Here is an 18,693-nt window from a genome sequence, read left to right as displayed (position 1 = left end):
ATCCAACTCTAACAACCTTGCAAGCAGCTACTTAACTTCATCTGTAAAGGCTCCTTAAAAAGATGTTCATGTGGTGAAATGAAGTATCATACTTTTATAGTTTTTTAATTTTTTTTTTTAGAGATGGGATCTAGTGTGTTGCCCAGGCTGGAATACAGTGGCGAGATCATAGCTCACTGTATCCTCAAACTCCTGGGTGCAAGTGATCCTCTGGCTTCAGCCCCTCAAGTATCCGGGACTACAGGGGCATGCCCCCATGCCTGACTGATTTTTATTTTATTTTATTTTTTGTAGATAGGAGGTTTTGCTATGTTGCCCAGGCTTGTCCTTTTTTTTTTTTTTTTTTTTTTTTTGAGACAGAGTCTCACTTTGTTGCCCAGGCTAGAGTGAGTGCCATGGCGTCAGCCTAGCTCACAGCAACCTCACACTCCTGGGCTCAAGTCATCCTCCTGCCTCAGTCTCCTGAGTAGCTGGGACTACAGGCATGCACCACCATGCCTGGCTAATTTTTTCTATATATATTAGTCGGCCAATTCATTTCTTTCTATTTATAGTAGAGACGGGGTCTCGCTCTTACTCAGGCTGTTTTCAAACTCCTGAGCTTGAGCGATCTGCCCGCCTCGGCCTCCCAGAGTGCTGGGATTACAGGCGTGAGCCGCCGCGCCTCAGGCTTGTACTTTTTATGAAAGCACTATTACTATTATTCTTACACAGTGCATATCATCCTGCCTTGTGTTCAAGTTGACAGTTAACGCATCTGTCTACCCAACTTGTGGACGAAGCCTTGTCTATTGATACTGTTTCTTCCCCTCAGCAACAAACACAAAGCTCCAAAAGTATATTGTATAGGATTGTGCATTGATTTCTAGTTGTTTCATGTTCGTAAATCTTATCTCTTTTAACTGAAATCTGAGTGCCTTCAGGGTAGGGACCCACCCCCAATATAATTATTGTCACAAAACTGGGCACCGACCTACTGGAGCTTAGGGAGAAGGCTGTGCCTGATGAGAAAGCATGTTCAAGTCATGCCTCTCCCTTGCAGGGATTTCCCAGATGGCCCAGGAGTGCAGTGGGGCACAGAGCTCGTGGGCAGCATCCTCCTCCAGCATGCAGAAGCAAGTGGCATCAACCTGGTAAGGGGACACGTCCCTGAATGGGAACCCCGGGGTCTCGGTCCCCGTCACACCACACAGTTTGTGCAGCTTTTTCTGTGGCCCCTCCCACCCAGTGCCCCTCCAGACCCGCTCTGTGAAGAGGCCCAGACTCCAGTGCTCCCCTCAGCCTGCTGAGGGGCGGACACGCCTTTCAGCGTCTTCTCGCTCTTCTGTGAGACTGAGTAACTAACTGAATTATCACGGCCCAGGTAGAGGCAGAGGTTTTTTCCAAACTGTGTCCTCGGTAATCACCCCCTGCACTCCCACCTCTGTCCTGCACCTAGAAACCCAGGTCCCCAGGAGCCGGCACTGTGACTCGCATTTGTGCAGAACTTCACCTTTCACCAAGCATTTTCACATTTGGAGTATCATTTTAACTTTAGAAGTAAATGGTAATGGGGTGTGGTGGTGCACACCTGTGGTTGCAGCCACTTGGGAGGCTGATGCAGGAGGATCGCTTGAGCCCAGGCGTTTGAGGCTGGAGTGAGCTATGATCGCAACACTGCACTCCAGCCTGGGTGACAAAGAAAGGAAGGAGGAGGAGGAGGAGGAGGAGAAGTCGTAAATGTTGTAATTCTCATTTTACATTGAGGAAATTGAGGTTTCCCACAGACCAAGCAGCTTGCCCAAGGCAGGCAAGTGGTGAAGCTGGGATTTTAAGCCTCAGTTTCTTTACTTCAGTAAAACACAAAGATAAATTCACACCCATTACAGGAAGAAAATTTTAGTGGCATTTAGAGCAATAGCAGAGGTTCACATTACTTGCAAAAGTGGACAAGCCTAGTGACACACACCCCAGCTCTTCTGGGATCAAGACTGGACTTAGCCCATGGTCAACCCTAAAGCTGCCAAAGAGGCTTACTGTCTACCTCTAACAAAAGCATAATAATCATCCTTCTTGCCTTACTACCTACAGTTCCACCATTTGAAGCCCCACTCATTTGGTTTACGTTTTGATTAATCTTCATTAAAAGATGTATCCTGCTGGCAGAGGAACATATTAGGCTGTTATCAGTGACAAATTCACTGAGTGAATTGATTAATTACATCTTTCTTAAGAGTGGATTTTCACTCATATATTAATCAGACTGTTTCTGTTTTCTAATGACAGACTACAACAGAAACTTAGTACACACGGGCAAAACAAGCCCCTAACTGGCTCGCCCGGAATCCCATACAGGCCGAAACACAGCTGGGGCTCTGGCGGCATCTGGGGACACTTTTGGGGTGCGGAGGGGCTGCTACTGACACCTCGCGGGCAAGCCGCTTGGAATGTCTTGGTTCCTCATGTGTGAGATCAGGAACGCAATACCTGCCCTACTTCGCTCGCTGGCCTGAGGTGAAGATAAAATGAAATCACGTGCAAGTGTTAAAGACTGTCCCACAGTAAGTGCTCGAGAACCAAAGCCCTACAAACTGGAGCAGTCCTCCCACTGCCTCCTTGATTGTTGGGGTCTGGGTCAGATTTCCTTTGAACAAAGACTTCTGCAGGTTAGGACAACAGACACGTGGGTGCGGTTCCCTGAAGCTGAGGTCCCCACCCAACCTCCTGGTGGCAGTCGTCTGACCCGTCCCCGCCCAGGCGGCCTGCTGGAAACCCAGCGGAGCAGCACCACCCGAGCCCCCCGCCCCACCCCCCGCCCCACCCCTGGAAAAATCATCTCTAGGAAACCGGCCCCTGGTGCCAGAAAGGTTGGGGACCGCCGCTGTAAAGACCTACAGCTGCCGTTGTCGTGTACACGTCTGCACAAGCCCAAGAGCTGGCTGCAGTTCAGCTCCACCCTGCTTGCCACAGAAAGAAAGGGGGAGATCATGAGAGGAGGTGGGACGAGGAAGAAACCAAGGCCTTGGAGAGTTTCAAAAGGGACTGAGCTGAACTCCCGTTGGCTCCAAATCCCTTAGCTGGGCGGGCGTGCCCCCAGCACCCTTCTGATAATCATCAGGTGGCAATGGGCTTGCAGTTGACACTCCAGCACTTACTGCGGGACAGTCTTTAACACTTGCACGTGATTTCATTTTATCTTCACCTCAGGCCAGCCAGCGAAGTAGGGCAGGTATTGCGTTCCTGATCTCACACATGAGGAACCAAGACATTCCAAGCGGAAATAACCTCTGGCAGTAACGTTCTGTGACTGGACCTGGTGCTGTGGTTAACTAGTGCGAGAGATAAGAGACTTTGGTCCCCCCACCCCGCCCCCAACGTGTTGCATGCAAGAGTGGGATCAGAACCAGGTATTTGAGTTATGCAATTAACTTTTTCTTAATAGACTTTATTTTTAGAGCAGTTCCAGGTTCAAAGCAAAACTGAACAAAAAGTAGTTCCCTCATACCCCTCTCCACACACCCAGCCCTTCCCACCATCAACGTCTGGAGCAGGTGGGACATTGGCACAATCCCAAACCTGCCTTGATGCATCATCACCCAGAGTGGTGTTTCTGTTTTATGGGTTTTGACAAATGAACCCACTGTTATATGATTAGCTTTCTGTAAGTCTTTAACTCTTTTTTTTTTTTTAATTTCTCATTATGGGGAATTCCAAGCATATAAAAGTAAAGAGATACAGTTCAATGAACTTCCTTGTTCCAATCACTAAGCGTTAATAATTATCAAATCATAGTCAATATTATTTCATTTAGACACCTGTTCACCTTCCCCACCTCCTGCATTATTTTGAAGCAAATCTCTGGCATCATATTTCATATTTAAATAGTTCAGTGTGCATTTCTAAAAACATAGACTCTTTTTAACATAACTGCAGTACCACTATCATACTTAAAAAGTTAATAATTCATTAATATCACTGTTTTACATTTCTAATTATCTCATGCCATAAACATGTTTTTATTTTATTTTTATAGTTTGAATCAAGATCAGTTGACAGGACTTCAGATTTTCTTTTAATCCATAGCCAACCCCACCTCCCTACACACATCTTTTTTATTCCCTTGCAATTTATTTGCTGAAGAAAGCAGGTTGTTCTGAGAAGAGTCCCAGGGTCTGGATTTGCTGAACGCATCTTCTGTGATGTAGTTTGACATGCTCCCTTCTCCTCTGTATTTCCTATAAATTGGTAGTTGGATCTGCTTTAGAACTTGATCAGATTTATTTTGACAAGACTCTATCCTAGGTGGTGTCTTATCCCTCCAGGAGGTGCAAAATGGCTGGTTGTCTGTCTTTGGGTGATGTTAGCAGCCATTGACGATCAGTCCCTAAGTACGTCAGTTCATTAGGGCTGTAACACTTCTATCACTTCTTCTTTTATTAGCAGGAATATTTCTATAAAGAGAAACTCACCCTCAACTGCCCTTTAGTTGTTCACTGACACAGTTTGCATAGGGAAGGCAAATTAAACGCCTGATCCCTTGTGTATCTCTTGGCAGAAGAGCATAGTGCCAACTACAATATGGTCTTGCCAAAAAAAAAAAAAATTGAGTCTTTCAAAATAATGAGTTGGTTGCCTAGCATCCTCAATAGTGATCAATTAATAGTATCTTGAGGCTGGATGCTATGGCTCACGCCTATAATCCCAGCATGTTGGAGGCTGAGGCAGAAGGATTGCTTGAGCCCAGGAGTTGGAGGTTACAGTGAGCTATCATGGTGCTACTGGACAGCAGCCTAGGTGACAGAAGGAGACCTTTACTCTAAAAATAAAAAAATAAAAAAACCTGAAGATAATATTTTGATCTTTTATTGTTATTGATGATAGTAGAATTTAAGCATATTTGAGGGGCTGCCGTCTCCTCCACTTGTTACCTTTATTGCTGCTCACATAGTCCCATATTTTGCCAGCGGGCACCTCAGCTCCCGAGTCCTTCTGATACTGCTCAGGTAGCTTTTGGTAGTTCCTTGCTGTCCTCACGTGTGACAAGATGTTCAGGTTCATCTGACACATTTCCTGCCCCAGTCTGGAGGCAGCCGTCGCTCCAAGGAGCCCTGGTTCCTTTCGGTGAGAAACAGTATTTCTAAAACCATGATGTGGGCATGCGGGACGCTCATCGCTGTTAGACTAAACTTCGTTTCTAGGCCTTTTCAGTGGGCAGAGCTAGGAAATCGCTGCAAGTAGTTACCTTCTAAAAAGAAATGTTTTTATTTCATTCTATGTTGCAATTGTCTTGCTAAAACATTTAATTTCCTTTTACCAAGAAAGTGAGTTCAATATTGTCATGACGGGTTTGCTGAGCCTCAGGGCTGGCATTCGGAATGTCCTTGGTCTCTTTCTCAAAAGTGCGACTTATAGGGATGGTACAGGAACAAGTAGGGACTCCCACCTGGCTTTTGGACAGAACTTGGAGGCTTTTTAACCACTTCGGTCCAGCGTGAAAAGCTTGTTTCACTTTACAGGCAGCAGCTTTCCTTGTCATGTAAATCAGAATAGGTAACATAGACATATAAGTTTTCATTACGTTATTTTTAAATGTTCACAATTTTATTTTGATAAAATTAGACAAATTGAAAAATTAGAAAAGTCATATCACGCCTGTCGGCTAAAGTCGCTGTGCGCGTTCATCTGTGGCTGTCGACTATAGTCGACGCTCGTACCAAAGTGGTTAAAAAGCTGAAGCTGCTTTATAAATAGTTTTTATATGGTCTCTATGAATTTGATTTGATTTTGCCATTCCCCTGTTTCGGGAGACTTGGGCAGGGAAAAAACTCTCTGTTTAGTTGCATTTTGGTTCCATGAGAATTGCAGTGTCGTGCCCGGAAGCCTGGAAGATCGTCTCAGAGCCTGGAGCCGCAGAAAGGAAGAGCCTCTCTCGCATGGCTGGACGGTCAGGCTGCCTAGAGGGGTGGAGCGGGGCGAAGTGCGATCGTCCTTCTCACCCAGAAACCCTCTTGGACACAGGGTAGCAGCTAAAAATGGTTTTTAGTCCCCAGGGTGGCCCTTTGTGTGAAACTTCGGGCAAGGGCTCAGTTTCTGGACCTCAGTTTCTTACACTGTCATTTTGGGTTAGTAACGTCTGCCCTGCCTGTCTCGTAGGAGCCTTGTAAGAACCAAGTGGGTAAGGATGGGAGAGAGTTCTGCCAAGGACAACACACTGTAAACACGCTGGGTGTCACCGTTCCTACTGGTGGAGCCTTCAGAAGGCCGGGAGTTGACTATAGGTGGGTCAGCCTGCGGTCGAGAGCAAGAAGGGTGACGGGACTAAGCCCAGGTGGGACTAGGGGACTGCAAAATGGAGGTGCAACGATTCTTTGTATTCCTACCTGTGACTTTAGAAATCTATCAAGCGATGGAGTATTTGGAGCCATGGATGTAGTTGAAGAGGAATGTTGTCACTTAGAAGTAGACAAAATGGGTTTTGAACGGTTCGGTGTGCGGAAGGCCTATGTGAGCAGGAAGTTGACAAATATTAGACCGATTTGTAAGGTTGGTGACATTGCCATGTCCCAAACCTCATCTCCAAGGTAGTTTTTCTCCTTCTATTAGTTTCCTGTGGCTGTTGTAACAAAACACCACAAATGGCTTAAAACAACACAGATTTATGCTTTTACAGTTCCAGAGGGCAGAAGTCCAAAGTCCTCTTCCCTGAGCTAAGATCGGGGTGCGGGCAGCCGCTCCTTGGAGGCTCCGCGGGGAGAGCCAGTTCCCTCGCCAGCTCCAGCGTCTCCTGGCTGCCTGCGTGCCTTGGGTTGTGGCCCCTTCCTCAGTCTTCAGAACGTGTCACTCCAATTTCTGCTTGTTGTCACATTGCGTTCTCCTCTGACTCCGACCCTCCTACGTCCCTCTTATAAGGACCTCTGGGGTCATATCAGGCTCACCAACTAACCCCGGGTAATCTCCCCACGTCAGCATCCTTAACTCACATTTGCAAAGTCCCTTTGCCACGTGAGGTAGCGTTCACAGGTTCCAGTGATTAGGACACATTTAGGGGAGGATCATTCATCCTACCAAGAAATGTTTCTCTGGAGCCTCGTTCACACCGAGGTGACGGCCCTCCAAGGATAAGTCACTTTTTAACTGGGACTGAGCTCTGCACTGAAGGGCTGGGACTCCGAGAGGGACAGGGCAGGGATCGGCAGGTGCCGGGGGAGAGGGAGACACATGCTGGTAGTAAAGCTCAGCTTTGGCTGCGGCCCTGGGGCGCACGTGATCCACGGACACTCTGCAGCCACGGCTAAGACAGAAGGAAGGGCGGGGGCTCTGTCGAGAGCTGCTCGGTTTTAACGCAGGGGCATTCCCATGGCAGAGCCCTTCTCTCTGTCCCCGCGAGACCGCCTTGAGATTACCTGGAGTTCACCTGAGTTGGCGTTGGCTCTTCGTGATGTTCCCAAAGATTCCCAAATCTCGAGGCAGGCAGATTCTAGCCGGTCTCCCCGAGGCCACGGCGCATTGGTGCCCAGTGCGTATTTGGCGACTGGACCGTGTGTTCGGTGGTGGTTCCACTGTTTCTGCCTCTCACACTTGGCCTTGCTAGGCCAGCGGGTGTCAGCCTGACCCGGTTCAGCAGGGGCCCGTGCAGCAGGCCCGGCGCCTTGGACCAGCCCTGACTCCTCAAAGTCTCCGCCCTGCGTCCGCGGCTGCGCGTGGCGGTGAGTGCAGCGGTCACGCCGAGCTCGGCTGGCAGGACGCTTGTTTACTGCTTTGGAGAAAGCTACATCAACAGCGTGTCCACTCGCGTGTCCTCTGGGCACTGCACGTCATTCTGCCATCACAGGGGAGTGAGGACGGCTTTAACTCCAGCGCCCGGCTCGGTAACGCCGGGTAGCTCACATCACGTCTGTTAGCGCAGTCGCTAGGAGAGACAGCCGTCTCCCCGTCCCCGCTCAGTCTCCCAGGAACCCCAAGGGCAAGGTGACAAAGTGGGCATGAAAGAGTTTGGAAGGTGAGAAGTGGTAGAAGCATGGAAATTGTCATTTATCCCTATGTGAACTCCGTTGATGAGCACGTGAGGGTGATCTGGTTGGGGACAGAAACACAACGACACTGGTCACTAGAAGGAGATTCGAGTGAATTCTAGCACCCTGCTCTTAAATCCCCACATAGCCCCTCTGCCGGCGCCGCCCACGTGGGGGGCACTGAGGGTCACAGCGGGAACGTGTGGGGGACACTGAGGGTCACGGGGGGAACGTGTGGGGGACACTGAGGGTCACGGGGGGAACACTAAGGTGGACAGTAAGGGTCACTGCGGGAACGCGTGGGGGACACTGAGGGTCAGGGCGGGAACGCGTGGGGGACACTGAGGGTCACTGCGGGAACGCGTGGGGGACACTGAGGGTCAGGGCGGGAACGCGTGGGGGACACTGAGGGTCAGGGCGGGAACGCGTGGGGGACACTGAGGGTCAGGGCGGGAACGCGTGGGGGACACTGAGGGTCATGGCGGGAACCTGTGGGGGACACTGAGGGTCATGGCGGGAACCTGTGGGGGACACTGAGGGTCAGGGTGGGAACGCGTGGGGGACACTGAGGGTCAGGGTGGGAATGCCTGGCGGATACTGAGGGTCAGGGCGGGAACGCGTGGTGGACACTGAGGGTCACGGCGGGAACGCGTGGCGGACACTGAGGGTCATGGCGGGAACGCGTGGGGGACACTGAGGGTCACGGCGGGAACGCGTGGGGGACACTGAGGGTCACGGCGGGAACGCGTGGCGGACACTGAGGGTCATGGCGGGAACCTGTGGGGGACACTGAGGGTCAGGGCGGGAACGCGTGGCGGACACTGAGGGTCATGGCGGGAACCTGTGGGGGACACTGAGGGTCAGGGCGGGAACGCGTGGCGGACACTGAGGGTCATGGCGGGAACGCGTGGGGGACACTGAGGGTCACGGCGGGAACGCGTGGTGGACACTGAGGGTCACGGCGGGAATGCGTGGTGGACACTGAGGGTCAGGGCGGGAACGTGTGGGGGACACTGAGGGTCAGGGCGGGAATGCGTGGTGGACACTGAGGGTCACGGCGGGAACGCGTGGTGGACACTGAGGGTCACGGCGGGAACGCGTGGCGGACACTGAGGGTCATGGCGGGAACCTGTGGGGGACACTGAGGGTCAGGGCGGGAACGCGTGGCGGACACTGAGGGTCATGGCGGGAACGCGTGGGGGACACTGAGGGTCACGGCGGGAACGCGTGGTGGACACTGAGGGTCACGGCGGGAATGCGTGGTGGACACTGAGGGTCAGGGCGGGAACGTGTGGGGGACACTGAGGGTCAGGGCGGGAATGCGTGGTGGACACTGAGGGTCAGGGCGGGAACGCGTGGGGGACACTGAGGGTCAGGGCGGGAACGCGTGGGGGACACTGAGGGTCATGGCGGGAACGCGTGGGGGACACTGAGGGTCATGGCGGGAACGCGTGGGGGACACTGAGGGTCAGGGCGGGAACGCGTGGGGGACACTGAGGGTCAGGGCGGGAACGCGTGGGGGACACTGAGGGTCACGGCGGGAACGCGTGGTGGACACTGAGGGTCACGGCGGGAACGCGTGGGGGACACTGAGGGTCAGGGCGGGAACGCGTGGGGGACACTGAGGGTCAGGGCGGGAACGCGTGGGGGACACTGAGGGTCAGGGCGGGAACCTGTGGTGGACACTGAGGGTCAAGGCGGGAACCTGTGGTGGACACTGAGGGTCATGGCGGGAATGCGTGCGGGACACTGAGGGTCAGAGTGGGAACCTGTGGCGGACACTGAGGGTCAAGGCGGGAACCTGTGGTGGACACTGAGGGTCATGGCGGGAACGCGTGGGAGACACTCAGGGTCAAGGCGGGAACCTGTGGTGGACACTGAGGGTCAAGGCGGGAACCTGTGGTGGACACTGAGGGTCAAGGCGGGAACCTGTGGGGGACACTGAGGGTCATGGCGGGAACGCGTGGGAGACACTGAGGGTCAAGGCGGGAACCTGTGGTGGACACTGAGGATCACGGCGGGAACGCGTGGGGGACACTGAGGGTCACGGCGGGAACCTGTGGTGGACACTGAGGGTCAGGGCGGGAACCTGTGGTGGACACTGAGGGTCAAGGCGGGAACCTGTGGTGGACACTGAGGGTCAAGGCGGGAACCTGTGGTGGACACTGAGGGTCATGGCGGGAACGCGTGGGAGACACTGAGGGTCAAGGCGGGAACCTGTGGTGGACACTGAGGATCACGGCGGGAACGCGTGGGGGACACTGAGGGTCACGGCGGGAACCTGTGGTGGACACTGAGGGTCAGGGCGGGAACGCGTGGCGGGCACTGAGGGTCACGGCGGGAACCTGTGGTGGACACTGAGGGTCATGGCGGGAACCTGTGGTGGACACTGAGGGTCATGGCGGGAACCTGTGGTGGACACTGAGGGTCAGGGCGGGAACCTGTGGTGGACACTGAGGGTCACGGCGGGAACCTGTGGTGGACACTGAGGGTCACGGTGGGGACGCTGAGGCGCGATGACAGGACCCTGAAGTGTCTTCTGCATGACTAAAAACAGGCGTGTGTGTTTGGTGCCACGAACGAGGACGTCAACTGTGTTCTTTCCTTTCATTTGGGGTCCACGTGGCTCTCGTGAGAACCCTGCTAGCCCGCGCGTGGCTGCCCACAGGCCACTGCCTCACAGAGGGGACGTCCAGACCCCGGGCGAGGCGGCTTTCTGAACCCACGCAGCCACTGGCCGCCGCGGCCCCCCGCACCCCGCAAGGCCACCCGGCTGCAGCCTCTGGCCTCTGCGGCCTCAGCCTCCGCGGTGTGAGAGGGGGTTGGACCTGTGCTCGGCAAGTGTCACTGCTCTTATTATCACACGGGGTTTCCTATGCATGAAGGTGACACGTTTTACAGTTTGAAAATGGACCGAGTGAATCCCTTCCCAGCCTATCCAACCCCAGTTCCAGGTTCCTTCGTCCTTGCTGTGTGGTCACCATCTTTCCCTGGGGACAGTTTGCCTCTCCCCGACACCCCTAACCAACCATCCTATTTTTTTTCATGAGTCCTTGTTTGCTGTCTTAGATTTCTTTTATTATTCAAGTTATACATATTATTGTTATTACCGTTATCATTAGTATTTAAACTATGCTTTGGTTCTTTTAATCCATCTGTGCAGAAATGAAATGTTGGAACCTAGACAGAGCTTGTGGTTAATAAAATATGTTGATAAATCTGTGAAAATGGAAAAAGAGGCAGTCTCTGAATAATAGGCTTTTTCCATGAACTCGCCCCGGGGGTGTGGTGGACATTGTCCCTCAAAGGTTTTGTGCCCTTGTATGGCATGAGGGAAAGAAACCAAATAAATCAGGCCACGTGAGTACGAACAGAGTTCACGCGGCGCCAGCCAGGAGCACAAACGTGCTGAGAAACGGCAAGCAGATAAGCAACAAAGACACCTGAGCCCGCATTTCTGCCTTTGCTGAACTGCAGGTGCTCCGCTGCAGGAGCAAGAGTAAACAACCAAACCCACAGGAGCCGTCTCCACGCAGTCACCAAGCAACGGCGGCGTGCCACCGAGCTGCTCGGCAGTCAGCTCGGGTGTGCCCGGCGTGACAAGTTTCAGGGTTCTGCGAGCTCCTTTCCTCCCCAGGGAATGGAGGGCTGCTCTGGAGCGGGCGGTGGAGAAAGCCCTAGACAGTCACGAGTGGGCCTGTGTTTCTCTGCAGGTGGTGACTTTCGACGCAGGGGGAGTCAGCGGCCACAGCAACCACGTGGCCCTGTACGCGGCTGTGAGGTATGGCTCTCTGGTGATGGGTGGCTCATTTGGCTCAGGGTTCCCGGTTTCTAGAGCACTTTCCCTCGTGTTCCCTGAGCCCCATGAAAGTCACTGCGGGATTGTCCAGTTGCTCACTACGTCTCACCACGTCCTGTCCGAGAAATCTCTCTCGAGTCCTGGCGGGAGGGCCCGTCCCCTATGCAGCTGAATTGTTTTTACCCTCTGGACACTGAAAACGGGGTAATGCTATATTTCTCTTTGCTGTGGCCACAGAAAGCTTTAGGGCCACATTTGCAGCCCCTGTAGCCCATGGACAAGACTTTGACAAATGAGTTCTGTGACTCGGTTGCCTCCCGGTTTCTTTACCCTTCCCGTAAGATGACTTATTGCGTCATCTTCCATTATGGATTTTGTTCACTACCTCACATTTTTCTTTGGAGAAGGAGTATATACACAGATAACATGAAATCTCATTTGTTCTTCACAGTCACCCTATTCTACTGATAGTTATGTATGTTTTACCGGTAAAAACGAAATGGAACCCCAAAATACTGAGTGACGACATAGGGTCACACAGACATGGACCATGTCTCCTGTCCTCCAGTGAAGTGCTTCTCTTGGGCCCCTGACCAGCGGTGTGGGGCCGCCCTGGCTCCTGAAGGGAAGGGCCTATCGGACACCTTCTTCTAAACAGGCCCGACGCTCTCAGGCTAGGGCAGGTGACACGTGGAGTTGGACAGGACCTCACCCGCCGTGAGCTCCAGCCACCTCCCCTACCTCGGCCGAAGCGTGTCTGCCTGGCACGGCACGGCTGAGCGATGGCAGCGGCTGCACCGGGACCCCGGGATCCTGGCTCTCCGCTCGTTACTCTGTCAGACGCGAGTGACCAGTCCAACCCGAGGACCCTCTCGTCTTGTCCCTAAATTGTACGTCGCCTAGTGGAAGGTGCTATGAATGGAAATGGTCACCCATGTGTTCCCTCCAGACGGCTCTCTGTGCCGCTGCCGTGGGATGAGGGCAGGCCAGACCGCTGTCCCCTCTTGTAAAGACTGCCCGCTTCCCGGCCAGCCAGAGGCCGCAGCCGTGGAGGAGACGTGCTGCTCAGGGCATCGGGTCCCTTCACGTTCGGGAAAGACACACCCCCAGTCCCAGTGCGAGATGCGATTTTCTGTGGAGATGCGTGGGAAAATGGGGCAGCCCACGCGTGGTCTTCCCAACCATATGGTCGCCATGCTCCCAACCTGGCCCTTCTCAGAGGAGAGTCCTCCGGGCGTTAAGGACCGTGAGGGTGACTTCGGGGCGTGCGCCTCCAGCGCTGCCTCTCTCCTGGGTCCCCTGACCAGCTCACACTCAGAATGGCGCCAGGGCTCTGCCCAAAGTGAGGGACAAGTCAGGTCACTCTCAGGGTCCCAGAAACCTATTGCAGGTTTTTCCACTTCTCAGGCTGTGTGGGCAGGCGGTTCCACAGTTTGCCAGCTGTCCCTCAGCACCTCTGCCCTGCCCCCAGGAGCCCCTGTTTCACGCCTGCATGTCTGTGGGGAGCCCCACTTGGTAAACGCAACGCAGGGGAGAGGTGTGGCACTCGCTGCTGCGGGCTGCCTCACCACCCTGCAGGCAGAATGGCCTTCCCTGTGAGAAGGGGGGCGTGGGAGGTGGGAAAGGAGAAAGGAAATATCAGGGAAGAAAGAGCATTAATATTCTAAAACATTCCCCTACCATACTCGCAATTTCAAGAGAAAAACTTTGAAAAGTCCCAAGTAGCTACCTCCATCCTGTAAGGGCGAAGCTGGGAACAGGTCACTGGGACCACAGACCAGCCTCCGATTGGCTGTCCTTGGGCAAGGTGCCCACCTGGCCCTTTGTGTGAAGGAAACCACCTGGAAGCCCCTGTGGAGGGGACCGCAGGCAGGGCGGGCCTCCGCCACGGCCCCTCTGTTCCCTACAGAGGGACAGACGATCTCACTCTCTCATTCGTGCCCTTTTCTCCAGGGCCCTGCGCTCAGAAGGGAAGTTACCTAAAGGTAAGGCCTGTCCCTCTTGCAAAAGGCTGCCACTTTCTCCCTCTAAAAACTTACTCGAGAGAAATTTGCAAACTTGCAAATACACACACACACACACACACACACACACACACACACACACACACACATATTTGGGGCAGAGGGCTGCCCCAGGCTGTGCAGAGGCCAGGAGGAGGAGGCTGGTTGCGCCTTTCCTGACCCAGCTCAGGTGCCCGGCACATTGCATCCTGGGCATGTGCCTGCAGCAGGGCCCTGGAGACATGGGCAGCTCAACACCATTTCACAGATTAAGAAAACTTGAGGCTCAGAGTGGTTAAGGGACAATGTCAAGTCTGTCGTCAGTCCTTGAGTGACAGAGCTGCAGCCAGGTCTCTGGCCTCCCGGTGCAGCAATTCCTGTCCCCATCACCTTTCCCTTGGCCTTGAGGTGGCCAGATCCCAACCCGCGCAACCAGCCACTTCTTGTGAGGGCACGTGGCGGGTGGCAGGTAGCCAGCCGGGTCTTCAGTGGCCCTTTTGTTCTTCCTGGCCCCGGGAATGATGGGCAAAGAGCAGCTTTGGTGCCATGGCGACACCTGGCAACCCTGCGGCCACCGGCCTGCCCTGCTCTGAGCCACAGGGGAGAGGGAGGGTGCTGGGGGGAGTCTGGCTGGGGCCTCCAGGCTCCTCACTGTCCCCGCCCTCCCACCAGGGTGCTCCGTGCTCACGCTGCAGTCTGTGAATGTGCTGCGCAAGTACCTCTCCCTCCTGGACCTGCCCTGGTCCCTGCTCCACGCCCGGGACGTGCTCTTCGTGCTCACCAGCGCAGAAGTGGCACGGGCCAAGGTGAGGACGGCAAATTCCTGGTCACCTCGACTTAGGTCCGTGCCCCAGACCCCCGGCTCCTCAAAGCCCTGCCCTGCAGAGGCCCGGAGCGAAGGCCTTCCATGGTGGCTCAGCTTCTGTGCCTGACTGTGAGGAGCAGGCTGGACTTTGGGAGACATAGATTTTCAATGACTTTGTCCTTCTTTTCTGATTATGAAAGTGAAGATGGGCGTGGTGGCTCATGGCTATAGTCCCAGCTACTCAGGAGACTGAGGCAGGAGGATCGTTTGAGCCCAGGAGTTCAAGACCAGCTGGGGCAACATAGCAAGATCTGCCTCAATTAAAAATAATAATAACAATAATATGCTTTTTAGAAAAGTAAATAACACGTGCTCATTGTAGACAATCTAGAAATACATAAAAGCATCAGGAAGAAAATGAAAATAAGAAAAATTACCTGGAATCCCACCACTCAGAGGTAATAATTGTTAACATAGTGGGCTACATCCTTCTACTTCATGTGTGTGTGTATGTATAGATATAGATACAGATATAGATATATTTCAATGAGATCACACAATGTGCACTGTTTAAAACCTGCTTTAACAATATGGTATGAGCATTTTCTCATGTGTGATTAAGTATTTGAGTTATATTGGCTGCCTATTATGCTATTGTATGGCTGTGCCATAAAATATATCGTGAATCCCTTATAGTTGGACAGTTGATTTACCAGTTTTTCACTGTTACACACGGAGCAGTGCTCCCAGCGTGAGCCCAGGAGGATTCAGAGCTGTGGGAGGCTCTGTGGAGAGCCAGTGGGGCAGCCTGCAAAAGCCGCTTTGCCAGCTGTGGAAGAGCTGGGCCCAGGGAGGCCCTGCTAGGGACACTCTCAGCTGTCAGTGGGGTGGGTGGCTCTGAGTGCCACCATTGTTAGGGAGAGGGAGAGTGCAGGAGACTTGTTCCTTCCATCGCACAGGGAAGGGGAGCAGGGAGGGAAAACTGACAGAACCGAGCTGTGGATGTGGGCGTGGTGGTGCATGCGTAGTCTCAGCTACTCAGGAGGCTGCGGTGGGAGAGTTGCTTGAACCTAGGAGTTCAAGGCTGGCTTGGGCAACAAAGGGATACTCTGTTTCTAAAAAAGAGAAAAGAAAGAAAAGGAAACTGAGAACCATTTTGTTTAAAACTCAAGATAATGATTTTGTTGGTTTGTTTAGCTTTGTTTTCTAAATTCTCTACAATAAACCCTTATAACCACTAAGAGGCACCTTGCTAGGTGCTGATTATGAACTGCTGAGCAAAAATGTCAATATCTTGTTTCTTCGATAGCTCATTAATTTTGTACTTTATTACAAAAAGGAGTTGCTAAGGGCAAGATAGTGGATGAGAAAAATTGCCAGCCAAGAAAGACAGACTTTAGAAGAAAGTAAAAAAAAAAAATAAACAGGCAGACAAATACAGATGGGATGAGGGTTGGAAGGAAGGGTGCCTGAAACTACAAGAAATTCCACAGGAAGACGTTGTGGAGGAGAAATGGAAGGGGAAAGGCCCCCCGAGAGGCTTGGAGACCAGCAACAAGGGTAGGTGGACTGGTTACACTTCCCCTCCCTTGCATCTCAGACTGCCAGTGGGTTCCTGTGCAGTTGGAGAGACTTGCTAACACCTGCCCAGAGACAGATGCCACCAGTGAGTGGTAAGCCTCTTGCAGATCTGGCACCAGACTCCCAGCTCCCTTGGGCACCTCCCGGCCCACAAACCTGAGCTGAGCAGCAGGCACGATATTGTATCATTCTCTTCCCCTTCCCTTCCATACCTACGGCCACTGAGAGAGACAACTTAGCCACCTCTTGGAGGCATTTGCAGGGAATAGGACCATTCCCTTTGGTGCCCTACTCAGGGGAACTAAGACTGCGAGCTCCCTACCTGCCAGCTCTCCCAGGTGCTGCTGGCCTGGTGACTCCAGCAGAGTGGGGCAAATACTGAGGCACAGAGACAATGATCCAGCTTGGGCACCCCATGGGTGACTTGAGACCAGCACCCCTCTCCCTGGCAGGGTCAGGGACTGATCTCCAAGGCCCAGGGGACAGGCCTGCAGACCAGATCCCATACACCAAGGTATTGATCACATTGCCCCAGGGCACAGAAGGGATATTTGTGAACAGCCTACTGAGGTATGTGTGCCTCCAGGGGCAGATCAGCGTCCTAGAGTGCAAGCCTCCTCCCATGAGAGAGACGTGTGCCCAGCCCAGGCGGTGACCCTGCACAGGGAACCTCCCAGCCAGCATCACAGCCAGGGGAGACCTAGTGGCGTTAGGTCCTGCCTGCAGGCAGAGGCCCAGGAGTGGCTGTGGAGTTGGGAAGGGTGGAAAGAAGCAAGGCCCGCTCCAGACTGTGGGTCTCAGACAGCCCCACCCCCACAGGTAGACTCTCTGACTCAGCGGGGCCATTCCAGCCCCTCCCTGACTGCTTTTCCCCTAAGCAGAGAACAGAACTTTGACCCCTGCTAACGGCATTGGTGGTGCCGGAGGGCAGGCTTATCCAACCCAGCTCTGCCCAGACTCACTCCCAGACCAGCCCTCACTGAGGGGGAGAAGAGGACACACCTGGAAGAACCAGGGCCCCACCCACCACCTGAGGCACTAGAGTGCCTCTCCAGGGGAACAAGAGCTGGTTACAGGACACAAAAACAACAGCATAGCCTGTTCCTCCAAGCAAGCACCACCTACTGACAGGGAGGTTATTCTGCACACCCTTTAAATACATCTATTGACTCATCATACAGGGTATGGTTGAATCTAACCCACAAACACCACCTACTTGCTCAGAGACTAAACAGGGTGTATCATTGTCCAGGCAAAAATCTAAAGGTAAGCAACAGCTGGTCCAGATGGGAAGAAATCAGCAAAAGAACTCTGGAAGTATTAAGAATAAAATGGAAAGCACACCCCCAGAGGGGAACACCAGTTCTCTAGCAGTGGACATCAACCAAATTTAGAATAGTAAAATGACAGAAGAAGAATTTCAAACATGGATTGTAAGAAAACTCAATGATATGCAAGAAAAAATGGATAGCCAACACAAAGAAACAACACACACACACACACAAAATCCAGGACTTGGAAGAAAAATTCACTAAAGAAATTGAAATATTAAAGAAAAATCAAACAAAACTTCTAAAAATGAAGAATTTATTCAAGGAATTACAAAACAGTGGAAAGCCTTAAGAACAAGGTAGATCAAACAGAAGAAAGAATCTCAAGGATTGAAGATAACATCTTTCCATTAAATAAGTCAGTCACAGAGATAGAGCAGAGAAATAAGAGAAAAGAGCAAAGCCTATAAGAAATGTGGGATTATGTGAAGAGGCCTAATATGAGACTCATAGGCATCCCAGAGAGTGAAGAATAAAATACACAAGGGGTGGATAAGCTATTTGAGGATATAATACAGGAAAATTTCCCAAGGCTTGCTAAAAATTTAGATATTCAGGTATAAGAAACTCAAAGGACTCCTGGGAGATTCATTGCAAACAGGAAGATATCACGACACACACTCATCAGACCAACCAAACTAACTACCAAAGAGGACTTCCTATGAGCTGTAAGCAAAAGAAACAAGTAACTTACAAAAGAAAACCCATCAGAAAAACATCACACTTCTCAACTGACACCTTACAAGCCAGAAGAGACTGGGGCCCCATTTTCACTCTTTTCAAACAGAATGATGCCCAGCCTAGAATCTTGTACCCTGCAAAACTAAGTTTTGTTGTGAAGGAGAAATAAAGACCTTCACAGACAAGTGAAGACTGAGGGAATTCATCAAGACAAGACATGCCCTCCAGGAAGTACTCAAAACAGTATTATACATGGATCAGCACAATAAACAGTCATGAATGTAAAATTGTCCAAAAGCCAAATTGTCAAAGGCCAGATATCACAATGGCTCAAGAGAGAAAACAAAGCAACAAAGTTCAACTCAATAGGATGAACAGAAATCTACCCCACTTATCAATTCTCTCACTAAATGTGAATGGCTTGAACTGCCCACTAAAGAGATATAGGGTGGGCAAATGGATAAATACACACAAGCCAAGTATCTGCTGTCTTCAGGAAACA

The 18,693-nt window shown here is 52.2% G+C and overlaps 1 long non-coding RNA gene across 1 annotated transcript; it reads left to right on the top strand.

Annotated features, from left to right (window-relative positions):
* Positions 1-1,048: 1,048 nt before the first annotated feature.
* On the top strand, positions 1,049-15,183 carry LOC105856336 (uncharacterized). The gene is made up of 4 exons (XR_012912998.1): positions 1,049-1,133; positions 11,705-11,772; positions 13,744-13,775; positions 14,466-15,183. It is a non-coding gene; the product is annotated as an uncharacterized LOC105856336 (long non-coding RNA).
* Positions 15,184-18,693: the final 3,510 nt, after the last annotated feature.

Source organism: Microcebus murinus, chromosome 18 (assembly GCF_040939455.1).
Source record: "Microcebus murinus isolate Inina chromosome 18, M.murinus_Inina_mat1.0, whole genome shotgun sequence".
Taxonomy (NCBI): domain Eukaryota; kingdom Metazoa; phylum Chordata; class Mammalia; order Primates; family Cheirogaleidae; genus Microcebus; species Microcebus murinus.
This window is presented reverse-complemented; position numbering and strand designations above follow the sequence as displayed.